This window comes from Pinus tabuliformis, chromosome 1_2 (assembly GCF_031772625.1).
Source record: "Pinus tabuliformis cultivar Carrire ecotype Pingquan chromosome 1_2, CPIR1, whole genome shotgun sequence".
Lineage (NCBI taxonomy): Eukaryota > Viridiplantae > Streptophyta > Pinopsida > Pinales > Pinaceae > Pinus > Pinus tabuliformis.
The window spans coordinates 1,240,396,264-1,240,415,502 of record NC_142298.1 but is presented as its reverse complement, the minus strand read 5'-3'; positions in this window follow the sequence as shown (position 1 = coordinate 1,240,415,502).

Genomic DNA, 19,239 nt, shown 5'->3' with positions numbered 1-19,239 from the left:
CATAGGTGGGTCCACCCATCCTAACATAGGGCCCAAAACAAAAGTTTTCCGGGGCGCTACCCCAGATCCCATAAAGTGGGGTTATGGGTACCCCTCAAACCCCCTGTGACCTCCCCTCTATAACCCTTGGTTAACTACGTGGGCTAGTCGTGGAAAGAATATAACACAACCCAACATAATTAATGGCCATGGCATCATGGATGAACCATGAATAATTGAGGGCAACAGAAATGAAAAGATTGTTGATAAAAGAGCGGAATGAACTATTAATGATAAGAGCTGAGCCATCAGATCCTATGGCACTCATCAGCACACACGACCTACTTGCCAATAACCCTCAGCTTGCCCCCAAATATCTAGCCAATCAGGAATAGGCCATTGCACACTTTGAAGATATGCTTAGGCTACTTGGGGAGGACTATGTACATGCGTGCATGAGAAGATGGAACACCCTACGCCACAGTTTGCAGATCGGAGAATACCATTCACCCATGAGGTTGAAGGAGGCACTGAAAAGAGTGCCAATGTACTAGCGCTCCATGCAAAGGCTGAAGGTCAACTGGATTGGCCTCAAACTGAGTCCTCCACTCATATTAGGCATGTTGGAAGGCAGAAGAGAAGAAGAAGAGGAGGAGTAGTGGAAGGACATAGACAGGGAAGCAAGATTTTATGGAGAACATGAGTAGACCACATCAGAAGCTTGGGATGCTAGGGAGGCCACCAGGGCCATGAAAGATGAGGAGATTGATTAGGTTGCTCAGAGGATGAGCAACACCTTCAGTAGGGGGGTGATGATGAGCCTCATAAATGGGTAATTATATGGGCTCATTTTAGCTCCTAAACTAATCAAATCAACCATTCTCTTAGCTTGTTGTATGATTTTCTGATTATATGTATGCTTATAGAGTGAGTTGAGTTAGTTATTATGCCATGTGGTCTAACATGCATTTAATGCAGATTATTGATGGATTTCGAGGTCAAAGTCAAGGATCTAAGTGGTCAAACTACAACAATAACTCGAAGTAGACAGAGAAGAGGACTTATATGAGGGAATCCCCCTCATTTATTGCTCCTCACTTCGAATTCCCCTTCATTCAGCTCGGAGTACAAGCAGTCGAATCATGCAGTAGAAGGCAACCGAGCAAGTGGAGGATGATTGATAGTTATCTCGAGTTTTGGGAGCCAAGCCTCCCTGATTTTAAGGAAGATGTTGGTAGCTTTGAATGTATAAGTAGAGAGGCCTAGAGCCTCACTAGGTTTGACTTTTTGCTTATGTAAACTCTGCTCAAATTTCGAGCTTATTTTTTTTATAATAGTTTTATGTAACCTTGCTATTTTTGATAATGAAGATGGAATTCTTTTTGAGTCAGAAATGAGTTAACTCAGAGGGTTGAAGCTCTTGGGTTAGGGCCCAATCCAAGTAGCCAAGCTCCTCTTTACTTGTATTTGTATGTTGTACTTCAGTTTGTAGATTAGTTTGCTATTAGATGTATTTCTCTTATGGTTAAGAATAGGCTGCTTTTGTTGATTTAGTAGTTTGCTTCCATTTGTGCTTTCTATAGCAGGTTAAGTAGTGATTAGAGAAGATCTAAAAGTCTAGCAACAGTGGCTTGGCCTCTCTTCCTCCCTCTGGGACCATGATATGAGGCAAAGCCTCTCTTGCTGCCCCAAAAACACAGATTTTACTCATTCCTAGGGCTTCTAGTGTTTGCAGCTCTCTAGTAGGTTGACAGTCTAGTTTTGCTTTGCTTTAGATTTTCTTTATCATGTTCGCTTCCTGATTTGCCATAGTTCTTTTGCATGCTTTCCTTTCTTACAACATTTCTCAGCATTTCCTTCTGCACATCATAGTTTAGGCCATTTTGATGCAAAACTCTGTTTTTCCTGGAATGCACTCATTTCATTAGTTGCTCTATTTTCTTAGTGGACTGTCAGTTTCTCTGCAACAAATCTATTATAGTAGTAGGCCAACATACCAATGGTCACACCTCCCATCTGATCCATGCCCTATCGGTCTTCCAAATCTCACCTCAATTCTACTCTAGTTTCCTTCGTTTTGCATAAAGCTTCTTCCTCTCTCCTTGAGCAATCCCCCGATGATTCATGGTAGACCTTGGGCACCCTAAAACATCATTCCAACCTTCATCCACCTTTTCCACCCACTCTTACACCCTTAAAACAACGAAAATTGCTCTCGGCCTCCTCCTGTAGTTTCCCTATTTTTCTCCTGTAGTTTTCCTGTGTCCTCCTGTAGTTTTTCCTATAGGCTTTCTTTTGAAGGCCGAGTGTGGGAAAAGCCTCCAGAAGGCCACCTGAGACCTCCTAGGACCCATCCACACCATCCTACATCCTCCCAAGCTCCAAAACTACCCTCTAATGCCACCTGTTCGCTGCCACACTCACACACAATAAAGTAGATGCATGATAAATTCACATAAAAACACATACAAATCCAAAAATATGTTTTTTCTTGTTTACTTCCATAAATAGCATGGTTAGATGTTGTTTACTTCCTTGGGTAGGTAATGGCACTTCTTTCATGGTTTTCATAATGTTTTTGGCAAAAGTAGAACTAGCTTGTTAAGTAGGGTTTACTAGGTTTTGCTTTACATTCTAGTCTTTCTCATTTCTACAGTTAGAATAACATATGTAGAGTAATTTTTCTTTCCTTTCATCACACATAGAGCTTCTTCTGAAATCCATAGAAGTTGGCTTGAGCTCCTAGTGATCTTGTGCCGGCTGACCAAGTGACAACCTGCAGTGAGAACTAGTACTTGTGCATATAGCACTGATGCTTCCAAGTTTGTTACGAACTACCGGGTTGATAAAAGTAAAGTTGCTAGCCCAGGAGTTGTAGCATTCTTACTGCAATACTGGTGCTCATCACCCATATACACAATTTTCATAGAAATCAAAATCCAGAGAGCTATTACTCATACCTTCTACCATACCTTTACCATGAAGTATTCAAAGGCCCTTCTCTCCAATATGTCCAAGCCTTTGATGCCAAAACATGGTCTTTTCTCTAGAGACCACTAGATTTTCTGCTCCACTTTCAGGAACCACAGAATTGTTGCACCCATCAATAACAATGCTACCTTGCAGCTTATACAGATTTCCAATCTTAACTCCCTGCATCAATACCAGTGCTCCTCAAACCATTTTGTATGTATCCTTATCGAACACTACTTTTACACCTGCATCATCCAACTTGCTTACGGAAATTAGATTTCTGGCCAATGCAAGAATATGCAGAACGCTCGGAAGTGTTGTAACCCTTCCACCTTGTAACTTCAACTTTACTTTTCTGCGACCAATGATTCTAGCCTTCTTGTCATCCCCTAAGAAGACATCACCACCATCATATTTATCATACTCACAGAACCACTCTCTATGGGGAGTGAAGTGAAAGGATGCACCTGAGTCAATCAACCATGCCTCATGATCTACATTTGTACTTGAAGAAGCCAAGTACACACCTCCACCTTCATCTGAGGTGGTTTTTGCCTCTGTAGAAGGAGCATCATCAGATCCCTTTCCTTTGTCAGGAGCTTTAGATTACAATACCTTTTGTAGTGCCCTTCCTTTCTGCATTTCCAGCACACCACCTTTACAGGTTTTCCTGGAGATTTATATCTCCCTCTAGATTTAGATCTCCCACTCGATGAATTATTTTTGTTTTTGTTCTGGGACGTCTTCGTACAGACAAGACATCACCATTCTAGCTCTCTATATTTTTGTCTCATCTCCTCTGTGAGCAAGGATGAGACTATTTCATCAAACTTCAAGGAAATTTCATTACTACCGATTGCAATAACTAGACTATCCCACGAATCTTTTAGAGAACATAACAAACTGATGCACTTATCTTCATTTGAAATTTGAATATCAACAGATAATAACTGACTTACCATAGTATTAAGTGCATTCATATGTTCTGTCACTGAGTCTCCATCTTGTATCCTCAGGTTATACAGCTTTTTTCGTAGGAACACTTTATTCATCAGAGACTTAGATTGGTACAAAGTCCCTAACTTGTCCCACAAATCCTTTGTTGTAGCTTCCCCTAATAGATTCAACAATATTGAATATGAGACACATAATCGTATTGTGCTCTTAGCACTCCGATCCAACTTCTTCCATTCTTCATCAGACACTCCCGTTGGTTTAGTACCTGGATCTACCGTGGCGCACTGATCTTTATCCACCAACAGATCCTCCATTTTGAGTTTCCATAACTCAAAACTTTGACCATTAAATTTCTCGATCTCTATCTTTCCACTGCTCACCATCTTCTTTCACCACTAGAATCGATCCCGCAGATCTCCCACTGAATAGGGTCTACCACAGGCCCGAACGAAATCTCTCAGCAACAAAGGCGTCCCCTTGAAGCAAAAACAACTCTGATACCAAATGTAGGTTTTAACCCGGTACATAATTTACCTGCATATGAATTCTAAAACTCAGAAAATAATCAATGCTAGAGCATAACACATAAAACACATATACACAGAGATTTTCCCCTGGATCCCAAAATCGAGACTACCAGCTTGATTTTTCATTATGTTCCTTTCAATGTTACAATACATATTTATACATGTCGAAACATCCAATACCATAGAACGAAAACCATAACATCCAAAATCATGGAACAAAAACCATCGTGTCCAAAACCATGTGTGAAAATAATGCACAAAATCATAGGTGGGTCTGCCCAACCTAACATAGGGTGGGTTACCTGCACCCCTTAAACCCCCTGTGACCCCCCGCTACACAATCAGTGCAATGAAGGGGGGGCTCCGCCCCCCCTCTAACCCCCCGGTTAACTACGTGGTTTAGTCGTGGAAAGAATATAACACAACCCAACACTAGGGTTCTAATGTAGAACACAACAAATCCTACATTACCAAAACCTCAAAGGCTCTAGGATTTTAGACCTTATCATTTCATCCTAACAAGTTAGGATTTCCCGACCATACCAAAACCCCAATCATGACATCATCAATAAAGACTTCAACTAGCATTTCACAATATCCTAATCAACTTAGGGTTTCAGACATAACATACCGTTCGGTTAGGGTTTTCCAAAACCTGTCTATGGTTCTACAAGAATATATAAGAGTAGGGTGGGTAGATTTATCAAGAGATGAATCACCCAAACAAGAATCACTAAAATTCAATACAACTAGTCATAACAAGGTTAGTAATGGATCATAAAACGAATAGTCCTTTCAATCAATGTATTCAAAGCATACATTTGTTTCTTGACAAACCTTGTCTTGAGAGATCCTCCTTCTTACATATGTTTTTCCCTAGTCATGACAACAGAGGGAGAGAGGTGATTAGTATTTCATATAATTCAAACTAAATGAGTACAAAAATCCAAAACTGAAAAGACATGAGATACTTATCTTTGAGAGTTGTTGGGAGCTCCCTCCAAATATTGAGGGAAACCTATAAATAATACAAAAATGTCTTTTCCAAAATATGTTAAAAACCTATAAATTCTAAAACATATAAAACAAGTTATGTAAAGGAAATGACTTAATAGTGTAAGTTCTTAATGTCGGATTCTTCGGGCTTGGATTTCTTTGAGTCTCCTTCCTCAACAAAGTTGGCTTGATCACATCCTCTCTTCTTATTCCTTGGATTCTTGGGATAATCATTGTTGTAGTGACCCTCTTCATGACATTGATAGCACTCTATTTTAGACATGTCTACTTTCTTCCTTGGTGCCTTCAATATCTTTCCTTTATGATGATAAACATAAGCATTTGATACTCCTTCAGGATTAGAAACCATTGAGATCCTTAATTATTCTTGACTGCATGCAATCCATAATTCTTCAAAGGTCGGAGCTACCTTCCAAATGTTGAGACCTGAAGCAAATACACCCCAAGAGGGTGGCAATCCTAATAGATCAGTGATCACCGATTATTTATCCAAAACAATGTCATCGATGGCTAAGAGATCATCCCTACGTCTAGCTATGTTCACGAAGAAGGTTGCCACAATATCTTCTTTTGTCATCTTCGTATTCCTCAACTCATTCTTCAAAATTGCTACTTGAACAATGTTATTAATAGTGAACAGCTTCGACAAGGCTTCATACATCTCTTGAGCATGATCGATGTTATCTATGAATGGGATAAGATTATCTTTTATCCCTTCTACCATCAGAGTCGTAGCCACCAATTCTAAATCCCTGAATTTCTCTTTGTTGGCATCACTGGCTTCTTTTACTTTTACTTTTACCAAATCCAACACCTTGTTCTTCTTGAGGATTAGGTCAATCCTCTTCTTCCAGGATCTGAAGTTAGATGCTCCTTCAAACTTAAATATTTAAAGAACCAAATAGTTCAGAAAGGGAAAACAAACAAAAATTTCGAGACCAAAAGCATGAAAAAGACTCAAATCCAACTAGTCACCAATGATCAGAAAGATAAAATAATACAGTAAATAAGAGATTCAATCACTTCGAGAATTTGGCCAAAAAAATGAAAAAGGGAGGATTTTCCTTGTAGGTTTATGATGATGATGATGTTGAATTCCGTCTGAGAATATCAGTCTAAGATTATATGACATTAGTTGATCAGACTTTAGTCTAAGATGATGATTCAAAACAAATAATGCATTTGTCCCTTATGATAAAATAAATTGTTAATCTCAAACCAAAATAATGGACAAGAATAAGATAACTCATGAGATACTTATTATTCACAAGAATGTACATATAAATACATTGTACTGACCCTTGGTTTCATATTTCAAGAAGAGGCCCCTTAGACTTCCAATAGTTTTTGTAATTATTACACACCAACCCTTACAGATTAGGTGTCCAACATCCCGCCCCTTAATATGAAGGGTTGTATAGGAGTCCAAGTATAGACCTGAAATACAAAAATGTAAAATGCATGGTAGCCAATGGTTGAATGTGCTCTCGAAAATGGTGGTTTTTAAGGAAGACCACAAACAAAAAGAGGTGGAAGAACTTGGGGTCCCAATTGATGGTGGTTTAAGGTTGATCACCAACTCTAAAACTAAAGCCTTCTATAATGCCTAGAAAAATTTCAAATTTGGCTAGAAGCTAAAGTCTTATGCTAGTGGAAGTTATCCTTGATATTGGCTTGTAGATGACCACAAATTGATGTATTTGAAATTTAATTCTTCTACTAGTGATGATTTAAGAAAGGCCACCAACCAAAATCTTGGCCATGGATCATGAATCTATCTTTGGATACAAATCTAAATATTGATATGGCTAACTTTGGCTTAAGCTCTCCCAGTTGGCTCTAGTTCAGGGTGTGGCTTAGGCTTGCTTGATAAATATTTGAAGCTTGTAATTGATCATCAATCCCACGTGTTAGATACAAGGTAAGAAGATGAATAAATCTCAACTACAAGACGTGTCAATACTTGAGAACAAACTTTGAATTATGATTGAAATATCTTCTTGTTTGTTGAATCCCACTGCTACGAAGTGATCCATCTAAGGTGAATCTTCATTCTTGCAGAATGATTGCTTCTAGAACATTTGTTTGAATGATGAGTGTGCTTACCACAATGCTCACATGGGTGAATGTCAAAACACTAGTCTTCCACATGGCCAACTTGATTACAATGTTGACATCTGATAATTTTTTGTGGTCGTTGAAGAGGAGAAAAATGTTGAAGAAATGAAGATGAACTATCTTAAATAAATTTAACACTTTGAAACTTGGATGGAATTAGAATAGTTTGGAATGTGAAAGGAAACATTCTTGTCATATCCAAAACTAGATATATTTTGGTTGTTTATAAGTTCTTCCAAAGGTCTAAGGATAGGATGGGGTCACTAATATGATCAATTTATGGTAGTTTATGAGAGTCTATCTCAAACTCAAAAGGATATTTGTTCTAAACAAAGACCAATCCAAAACAATGTCTGTGAAATCTGGAACATTATGTGCTAGAATATGTTACACAATCAAGGAGGATAGAGAAACTTTAGAAGATGATAGATCATATTTAGAAGATGACCAAGTAGAGGATGTCAAAGTATTCCAAAGGGTTCTAGAGGATACCAAATGATTCCAAATGATGCTAGGGAACACTAAACAATGCTAAACAATGTAACAATTATGTGTCAGAATTATAATTTGCACAGGTCCTCGAAGAAACTGGAAATGGAAGTGATGCCCAAGTGAATTGATCAATAAGAGAATTCCTAGGAATAAGAGAATGAATCAACTATGATCATCCAAATAATAGAACCTATGAACATGCCTTCTATCGCTCAACAATAGCATGGGAAGTGCTTATATGTGTGGGAATCTAAACTCAGGTGCTTATGAAAGTTTGTCTAGACAAAAATCAAGTTGGCAGCATAAGCTTTGGTGGAGACAATCGTAGAATATACCACTCTATTTTTCTGAGGACTACGCTTAACTTGACCCATCCCAAGTCTTAACTTATAGAGATACATAAATTGATTGATGTTATATTTGAGTTGCTAAATGCTAAACAATTTTAAGTCGAATGGCGGCCCATGAATATCAATTGGAAAAGAAATGATTGATAAGCACATTCTTGGAGCTGAGATAAAATGAAACAAAAAAACTCAAAGGTGTACCAATAGCTATTTGGTTTTGGTTACCGAGATAGGGATAGAGCTTAATCAAACTCTTTCAATGACTACTTGTCTTGATTCCTCCTTTACTTGTCACATCTATGATCAATGACTTTATCCATTTGTTATTTGATAGTGATGTGGTCTGTTGTAGAACTGATGATGATCATGAAATTGGTGCAATGAATTTTTTCTTTGACAATGCATCAGATACTAAATGAAAACCTTTGTTGGAAGTATGACATACAATTTATTCGTAATGTTGTCATTGACAGCAGCCTTACTGCCAATATTAGTTGTGTGATGGTCTATTATGATTCAGATAGTTCCGATGATTTGATTTGGTCCCAGTAATGTTTTGTAACTGCCCTACTCTATAATTGATCTTATTCAAAGAAAGGGAATGAGCAAAACTGATTTTTTAATAAAATTGTAGAGAAGTCCCAAGATTTCACTGTGGTATAACTGATCTTAGATAAAGAAAGGTAATGAACAAAACTTAAATAGATGGGAAAATTATTCATGTGCAGAAAAAGACCTTAAGAATTCATGTCTTTATATTTATGCCATAAAAGTGAATGACGGGCCTTTTTCGTGAAATGTAATTGTTGACTCATATATTTGTCGTAGATTAAACTAAGGCGGTCCAATTTTGTTTCAAAATGTAAAGATATTATGATGCTGCCTTGATTTGACTGGCAGGTGATCGCATTACGAGATCTACAAAGCACTGAATGCTTCAGCCAAGGCGCGCTGCTTGCTCGGATCAGGAATCCACCAGAGCGACCTTTCTCGTCTCTCCTCCGATTCAGCTTCTTTTTCACTGTCTGGCTTCTCTAATTCCTTTACCCAAACACAGATTTGTGCAGGAACTCTAAAAATATCCTCCTCTTCAAATAAAACGAAAACACCCATTTCAAAAAAAGCCAGAACATTCACATCTGAAAACCAGAAAAGTTGTATGTATTAAGGACTATGTAACGTCTAATTATAAGTGTACTGTACGTCTTCGTTCTTGTTGGACTCCCCATCGTCACCGTTGTCATGGTGATCCATAAAATTCTGCTCATCGTCAGAGAAATATATGTTTTTCGGTGCCTCAGCAAAATACGCATTCCACTCCTCTGCAAATTACGTGCATCAACGACATCAAAATTTCTTTGAATGTAACTCAAAAATTGACAGTAAAGTGATCGATTACAAAAGTATACCTTGCCATGTCATTTTGGGCAACAATAATAATAACAACCTGCAACTTGCTCCGATCTTTCAACCAAAACACAAAGCGGGGAGTTAATATATAGCCAAAGGTTGCCTATATATTTAGGTTACTCCATCTTAATATTATATATATAATTATAATATTGACATAGAATTTGGTTGCAAATAATTGTTCAATTCTATTAAAAAATAATTTAATTTCAAGGAATTTCTCATACATAATTATTGGCTTTATTAAGAAAGCCCTTTTTTTCCCTAATATAATAGCTTATAAGTCATCTTAAGTAAGGTTAACTAAAATTTATAATAGCTCATAGGTCATTTTCAGTAAGGTTAACTAAAATTTAAATTGAGGTGGACAACATGGCTCTTTTCTCTAACGAACCAAATTTTCAAAATTTAATAATAATAATAATAATTTTCACTTTTACCAAAAGAAGATAGATTTTTCAAAATGGAATTTATCTATTTATCACCTAATTTTATAAACAAATATTAATAAATGAGTTTGAAAATGTTAATAGCTTAAAATTAGCTTAAATTCCAATTTATTAAGTACCAAAAGGAATGTAAAACAAAAATGAGATACAAATCATTGCTGCACCCCAAGGGCTCTACAACCAGTTTGGGGTAGATCTCAAGTAAAAACGTAAATGTAAACGTAATGTTTAACATTTAACGTTTTTAATGTAATGTTCGCCTTATTTAAAAAATATAAATAAGTTCACAAACACACAAAAGAAGGTATGGTAAATAAATAAAAATATAAATCAACCAGAAGCATGGTAAATAAATAAATCTTTTTTTTTTTATGATGATGATGATGATGGTTAACATCCATTGAGACCAAATTGGTTTATCAGACCTATAATTTTCTTAGTTTTTAATTGTTTGGCTCGTTGTCTTTCTTGGCAAGATTGGTGCTGTAATTTTCTTTATATTTACTCTAGAGGTATGGTAAATAAATAAAAATATAAATAAAGTAGAGGTATGGTAAATAAATAAAACCTATTTTTATATTTACTCCATAAAATTCTTGATATTTACAGAAACTTAAAAAAGGGGTTTTATTTAGGTGAAACCTATGGGCCAAATACCATGGTAAATAAAAGAGATATGATAAATAAATATAAATATAAATAAACCAAAGGTATGATAAAAAAATAAAACCTCTTTTTGTATTTACTTCATAAACTTCTTTATATGTACTAAGACTCAAAAAGGAGGTTTTATTTAGGTGAAGCCTATGGGCCAAATTATTATTAATATCATGCAAAAAAAAATATTATTAACCTTAATATTAATATTATTACTAAATTTAATATTCATATTAATATATTATAATATTAATATTATTAAATTTAATAATTTTGGAAGGGTGAGAGAGGAAGGATGAAAGAGAGGACTTGTGAGAGAGGAGGAGAGAGGGAGAGATAGAGGGATGGAGTTGGAGGGGGAGAGAGGGAGGAATATAGTAATAGAGTTGGAAAGAGAGAGAGAGAGGGGGAGAGTGTGGAGAGAGGGAGGGAAAGAGAAATGGAGTTGGAGCGCAAGAGTGATAGCACGATCATGAGGCTTGAAGGCAAAAAGGGTTCGAACTTATTCCAAAAATAAAAAAAAATTAAAAGCAAAGGAGTGGGATCCTTTAGCCGTCAATTTACAAGCTTTCTAGATAAGATTTTAAGCTATAATTTAGCGATTGAATGATTCTGTAATTAATTTGAGTAGTTTTGATTTAGTTGAGAGCCTTGAGGAGAATATTACTTAGATTTGATATTGTGTAAAAATAGGCAGATTCGATCCAGCATTTAAGGATCTCATAGTTAGGATGGAATAATATTTATGTAAGTTATGAATGACTGAAAAAGGATTTTGATTGATTTGATTAAGTGGCGGAAGAAATATATCCTTGTGAATTTTTTGTAATTGGTCAATCCCGAAGGTATTGTGTCCCTTCGAAGTCTCTCTGTGCATCACTGAAATGCCATTTTGTCTTTAAAATTAAGAGTTCTATTAGATCTAGTGTGTTCAAATTTAATTCCTTTTCACTGTGTATTAACAATTGTGGGGTTCAAAGGCATACAGATTCCTTAATCAAAGTTGAAGTGCTACACTCATTCTTGGCTGTTGATTTCATTTCAACGCCTTAAGTCTTAGTCAACAGCGGGGTTGACCCTGGTTTTAACTCGTGCACTAATAGAAGTCCCACAAGCCGTAGATCTAATGTCCATTGGATATCGACGCTAATCTCAGACCCGGATCTGAAATTTTATAAATAGTGGACTTATAAATCTTATTGGTCTCGTGAGTCATATCGCATCGCATTATTTACAATTGAAAGGAACCTAGCTTGGAGGATTCGCGAAATGCGACATGCGATGTCACAACAACCATCGGATCGCTGCTGATGGTGATCGTTGGATCGCCGAAGTAACATCGTATCACTCCGTTATAAGTGAAGGAAGTTGACCTGGAGGCATTGCAGCTTGTGATTGCGATGTGCAATATGGAGATCGCTGAGTCATATCGCATCGCAACAATTCAATAGTAGAAGAGTCCCGGTCTTAATGTGATGTACGATAATATCACATCGCATTACTATTGAGTAAATGCACCCCAGCCACCATTTGAGCAGATGACGTGAGATACCAGAAGAATTATTTTTAAAACACTTGTCATTGTAGCTGTAATTCAGTAGTTTTATTGGTTTAGCAGAATATTCAGTTCTAGAAGTAGATGATTGATACTCCGCCAAAAATTGAAGAGGGAATTCCGCCGGAACTTGAGGAAATTGTATCGGGATTTAAACATTTTTCAGTTACGCCTACACCCTGGCCACCATATGTGGTATCAGAGCCACCTACTAACATTGAGCAAGACCAATTGCAAATGTTGAAGTGTTGGAAGCTATGTAACAGATGCAAGCTAGATTAGAAGCAGAGGAAATAGGAAGATATGTAGAGGCTGGAGATGTTAGTGAACTTGAAGATGGAGCTGCAGAAGATGAAGAACCTACAGATGTAACTCCTGAAATGAGATTTTTTAGGTCAATATTCAGATCAACATCCAAGCCTAGACTTGAAGTCTTGATCTACATAGGAAGTTTAAGCCCTGAGGAATTGATTAACTGGATAAATGACATGGAGAAATTCTTTAAATATGAAGAAATAGATGAAGGAAAAAAGGTGAAGTTTGCTACCACGAAACTGAAAGGACATGCAACACTTTAGTGGGAGGGAGTATAGGCAGAAAGGAGAAGACTTGGCAAACAACCAATTAAGAATTGGAACAGTGTGGTGGCAAAACTGAAAGGTAAGTTTCTGCCAAGTGACTATCAACAAACATTATTTAGACAGATGCAAAATCATAGATAGAGGTCTATGACAGTAAAGGAATACACAGAGGAATTCTATAGAGTGAGTATAAGAGTAGGACAAATTCAAGATATAGATGATAAGGTTGTGAGATATGTGAATGGCCTTAGAATGTACATTCAAGATGAGATAAGTGTACTATCTCCTAAAACAGTAGAAGAGACTTATCAGATGGTACTAAAGGCTGAAGAAAAACTCATGAGGAAGCAGTGTTCCAGAAATAGAGGTACTTTTTGAAGAAAGGGAAGACAAGGTGGTAGAGGAAGATCTACAACACCTGGAGATGGAGCTAGTAGCAGCTCAAGTCAGCATGCACCCACAGGAGGTGATGCAAGTGGCAGAGGGAGTTTTTCCAAAGGAAGAGGAGGCAGAGGCAGAGGAAGAGAAGTTAGATGTTATAGATGTAACAAACTAGGACACAAAGCCTATGAGTGCCCAGAAAATATGGGAACGAATCAGAGGAATGCGATTGTTGCAAAAACTGAAGAGGAAGCAACAAAAGTAATAGATGAAGAGAATGTACCAGAGAAAGGGGAATGTTTGGTAGTCAACAAAATTTTGTTAAAACTAGCTAAGGAAATTGTTGCACCAACACAAAGGAAAACCTTGTTCAGGACTGTGTGCAAGGTTCAAGGGAAGTGTTGTCAAATGATAATAGATTGGTAGTACATATAATTTGGTCTGCACAAAAGTGGTGGAGAATTTGAAATTGAAAACAAAGAAACATCCAACACCTTATAAGGTTTCATGGCTTCAAAAGGGATATTAGTTGATAGTGAATGAACAAGGGCGAAGTAGAGTTGCAGTTGGGAAAATATCGAGACAAAATCCTGTGCGATGTGATGCCTATGGACGTGTGTCATATACTGTTGGGTAGACCATGGCAGTATGACAGAGGAACTATGCACGATGGAAAGAAAAATACATACAAATTCAGCAAAGATGGTGTCAATCATACATTGTTGCCGCTAGAGGAAGAGGATACATCGAAGAAACCTGATTCAAAAACACCATTTTGCTGAGTGGAAAGGAGTAGTTACAATAGATGGAGGAAGATGAGGTAATCTATGCATTGGTTTGCAAAACCAAGGTAATAATTACTTCCATGAAAGTTTCTGATTTACCAATTGAAATTCAAGAGATGCTGGACAATTATTGTGATATCATTGCAAATGATTTACCTGATGAGTTACCACCCATTAGAAAAATCAGTCATCACATAGATTTGATTCCAGAAGCAAATCTACCTAAGAAAGAAGCTTACAGGATGAGTCCCACAGAGAATAAAGAGATCAGGAAACAGGTTCAAGAATTGTTAGGTAAGGGAGTGGTTAGAGAGAGTTTGAGTCCTTGTGCATAGTGTTGAGCCCAAAGAAAGATGGAGGCTGGAGAATGTGCACTGATTCGAGAGCAACCAATAAGATAACAATAAAAACTAAATTAAAAAAACCTAAAAAATGGATAATAATAAATATTAAGAACTGACCTTCATCTCATCAAAACAACTCACCTCATAACTATTTAAAACTCTCATTTAGCTCTTCTACTATCAACATTTAGAAATAGTCCTGATGATGGATCCATGTAGGCATTTGAAATGTTGAAAGAATATGGTTATTACTGTGGGTTCTCCAGTAACTAACTCAGAAGATATAAACCACAGATGTCTAAAATCTAGGACAATAAGATAACAATCAAGTACAAATTTCCTTTACCTAGAATCGAAGATTTGATGGATTGCTTGAGTGGAGCTAGATATTTTACAGTTAGATTTAAAAAGTGGTTATCATCAAATCAGAATTAGAGAGGGAGATGAGTGGAAAATTGCTTTTAAAACCAATGAAGGATTATATGAGTGGATGGTAATGCCTTTTGGATTGTCGAATGTCCCTAATACATATGAAGTTTTGAAGGAATTTATTGGTAAGTTTGTAATAGTATATCTGGACGATATATTAGTTTATAACAGATCTAAGGAGGAATATGTGAGACATATGCATTATGTCTTATAGAGGCTACAACAAGAAAAATTACTGTTAAATTTAAAGAAGTGTTCATTCATGAAGGAGGAGTTGGTGTATTTGGGCATTGTTGTTTCTGTTGAAGGGTTAAAGATGGATCTAGAGAAGATCAAGGTTATCATGGAGTGGTCTTCACCAAAAATTGTCTTTGAGGTAAGAATATTTCACGGTCTTGCTAGCTTTTAGAGGAAATTCATAAGAAATTTTAGTAAGATTAATGAGCCAATTATTGACACAATAAAGAAAGACAGACAACCATTTAAATGGACTGCTGAAGCAGAAAAGAAATTTCAGTAATTGAAAATAAAGATTACTGAGAAACCTATTTTAATTTTGCTTGATTTTAATAAACCTTTTCAAGTGAAGTGTGATGCTAGTGGAGAATCCATTGGAGCTGTTTTGAGCCAGGAGGACATGCCTATAGCCTATTTTAGCAAAAATCTGAATGAGACAAATAAGAAATATTCTTCTTATGATAAAGAGTTTTATGTAGTAGTGCAGTATTTAAAGAAGTGGCGACATTACTTGATGTCCAAGGAGTTCATACTGTATTTAGATAACCATGCATTACAGTACATTATGCAATAACCAAAGCTTAAACAAAAGCATGCAAATTGGGTAGAATACTTGCAAAGTTTTAATTTTGTATTAAAACATATAATTGGTCAGTCAAACAAAGTAACAGATGCCTTAAGTTGAAAAAGCATTTTAGTTTGAGAAAGTCTATTTCTAGTGTTGGGTTTTGATTTTCTTAAAGAGTTATATGAGAAAGATCTATATTTTAAAGAGGTATTTGAAGCTTGTAGGAATCCTGTTTTGTTATACAGAAGCAAGTGGTTGGATTATTTCCTGCAAGAGGGACTGTTGTTTAAGAGAAATCAACTGCGCATACCAGGTTGTTCCAAGAGGGAAAATTTGATCAAGGAGAAACATAGTGGAGGACTTGGAGGGCATTTCGGTACAGACAAGACTTATGAACAATTGAACATGTTTTATTTTTGGCTGAAAATGAGAGATGAAGTGGAAAAGTATGTGAAAATTTGTAAAGACTGTCAGTATGCAAAGCGAAGGAGCCAAAACACAGGTTTGTATGTTCCATTACCTATTCCAGATAGGCCTTAGGATATGGTAAGTATGGACTTTGTTTTGGGTTTACCAAAAACGCAAAGAGGAAATGATTCAATTTATGTAGAGTTGACAGATTTTAAAAAATGGCACATTTTATTCCATGTTATAAAACCAATGATGCTACTCATATTGCTAATCTTTTTTTTAAGGAGATTGTAAGATTACATGGGTTATCTAAAAGCATTGTTTTAGATAGAGACACTAGATTTGTTGGACATTTCTGGAGGACATTGTGGAAGAAACTTGGAACTAAATTGAGTTTCAGTTTGCTTATCATCCTCAGACATATGGACATACTGAAGTTGTAAATAGAAGCTTAGGTAATCTTTTGAGAAGTCTTGCTAGTGAACATCCAAAATAGTGGGATCAAGTATTGGCACAGGCAAAATATGTGTATATGCAAAAATGTAAAATGCATGGTAGCCAATGGTTGAATGTGCTCTCTAAAATGGTGGTTTTTAAGGAAGACCACAAACCAAAAGAGTTGGAAGAACTTGGGGTCCCAATTGATGGTGGTTTAATGTTGATCACCAACTCTAAAACTAAAGCCTTATATAATGCCTAGAAAATTTTCAAATTTGGCTAGAAGCTAAAGTCTTATGCTAGTGGAAGTTCTCCTTGATATTGGCTTATAAATGACCACAAATTGATGTATTTGAAATTGAATTCTTCTGCTAGTGGTGATTTAAGGAAGGCCAACCAACCAAAATATTTCTCATGGAACATGAATCTATCTCTAGATACAAATCTAAATATTGATATGGCTAGCTTTGGCTTAAGCTCTCCTAGCTGGCTCTAGTTCAGGGTGTGGCTTAGGCTTGCTTGATAAATATTTGAAGCTTGTAATTGATCATCAATCCCACGTGTTAGATACAAGGTAAGAAGATGAAGAAATCTCAACTACAAGACGTGTCAACACTTGAGAACAAACTTTGAATTATGACTGAAATATCTTCCTAGTTGTTGAATCCCACTACTACAAAGTGATCCATCTAAGGTGAATCTTCATTATTGCAGAAGGATTGCTTCTAGAACATTTGTTTGAATGATGAGTGTGCTTACCACAATGCTCACATGGGTGAATGTCAAAACACTAGTCTTCCACATGGTCAACTTGTTTACAATGTTGACATCTGATAATTTTTTGTGGTCGTTGAAGAGGAGAAAAATGTTGAAGAAATGAATATGAACTATCTTAAATAAATTTAACACTTTGAAACTTGGATGGAATTAGAATAGTTTGGAATGTGAAAGGAAACATTCTTGTCATATCCAAAACTAGATATATTTTGGTTGTTTATAAGTTCTTCCCAAGGTCTAAGGATGGGATGGGGTCACTAATATAGTCAATTTATGGTAGTTTATGAGAGTCTATCTCAAACTCAAAGGGATATTTGTTCTAAACAAAAACCAATTCAAAATAATGTTTGTGAAATCTGGAACATTATGCTTTAGAATATGTTACACAATCAAGGAGGATAGAGAAACTTTAGAAGATGATAGAGCATATTTAGAAGATGACCAAGTAGAGGATGTCAAAGTATTCCAGAGGGTTCCATAGGATACCAAATGATGCCAAATGATGCTAGGGAATGCTAAACAATGTAACAATTATATGTCGGAATTATAATTTGCGTTGGTCCTCGAAGAAACTGGAAATGGAAGTGATACCCAAGTGAATTGATCAATAAGAGAATTCCTAGGAATAAGAGAATGAATCAACTATGATCATCCAAATAATAGAACCTATGAACATGCCTTCTATTGATCAATAGTAGCATGGGAAGTGCTTATATGTGTGGGAATCTAAAATTGGGTATTTAGTTGATAGTGAATGAACAATGCGAAGTAGAGTTACAGTTGGGAAAATACAGAGACAAAATCCTGTGTGATGTGATGCCTATGGATGTGTGTCATATACTGTTGGGTAGACCATGGCAGTATGACAGAGGAGCTATGCACGATGGAAAGAAAAATACATACAAATTCAACAAAGATGGTGTCAATCATACATTGTTGCCGCTAGAGGAAGAGGATACATCGAAGAAACCTGATTCAAAAACCCTTTTGCTAAGTGGAGAGGAGTACTTACAACAGATGGAGGAAGATGAGGTAATCTATGCATTGGTTTGCAAAACCAAGGTAATAATTAATTCCATGAAAGTTTCTAATTTGGCAATTGAAATTCGAGAGATGCTGGACAATTATTGTGATATCATTGTAGATGATTTGCCTGATGAGTTACCACCCATTAGAAAAATCAATCATCACATAGATTTGATTCTAGGAGAAAATCTACCTAATAAAGAAGCTTGCATGATGACTCCTACAGAGAATGAAGAGATCAGGAAACAGTTTCAGGAATTGCTAGGCAAGGGACTGGTTAGAGAGAGTTTGAATCCTTGCGTAGTGCCAACAGTGCTGAGCCCAAAGAAAGATGGAGGCTAGAGAATGTGCACTGATTCGAGAGCAATCAATAAGATAAAAATAAAAACTAAATTAAAAAATCCTAAAAAATGGATAATAATAAATATTAAGAACCGACCTTCATCTCATCAAATATTTAAAACTCTCATTTAGCTCTTCTACTATCAACATTCAGAAATAGTCCCGATGATGGATCCCTGTCAGGATTTGAAACGTTGACAAAATATGGTTATTACTGTGGGTTCTCCAGTAACTAACTCAAAAGATATAAACCACAAATGTCTAAAATCCAAGACAATAAGATAACGATCAGGTACACATTTCCTTTACCTAGAACTGAAGATTTGATGGATTGTTTGAGTGGAGCTAGATATTTTACCAAGTCAGATTTAAAAAGTGGTTATCATCAAATCAGAATTAGAGAGGGAGATGAGTGGAAAACTGCTTTTAAAACCAATGA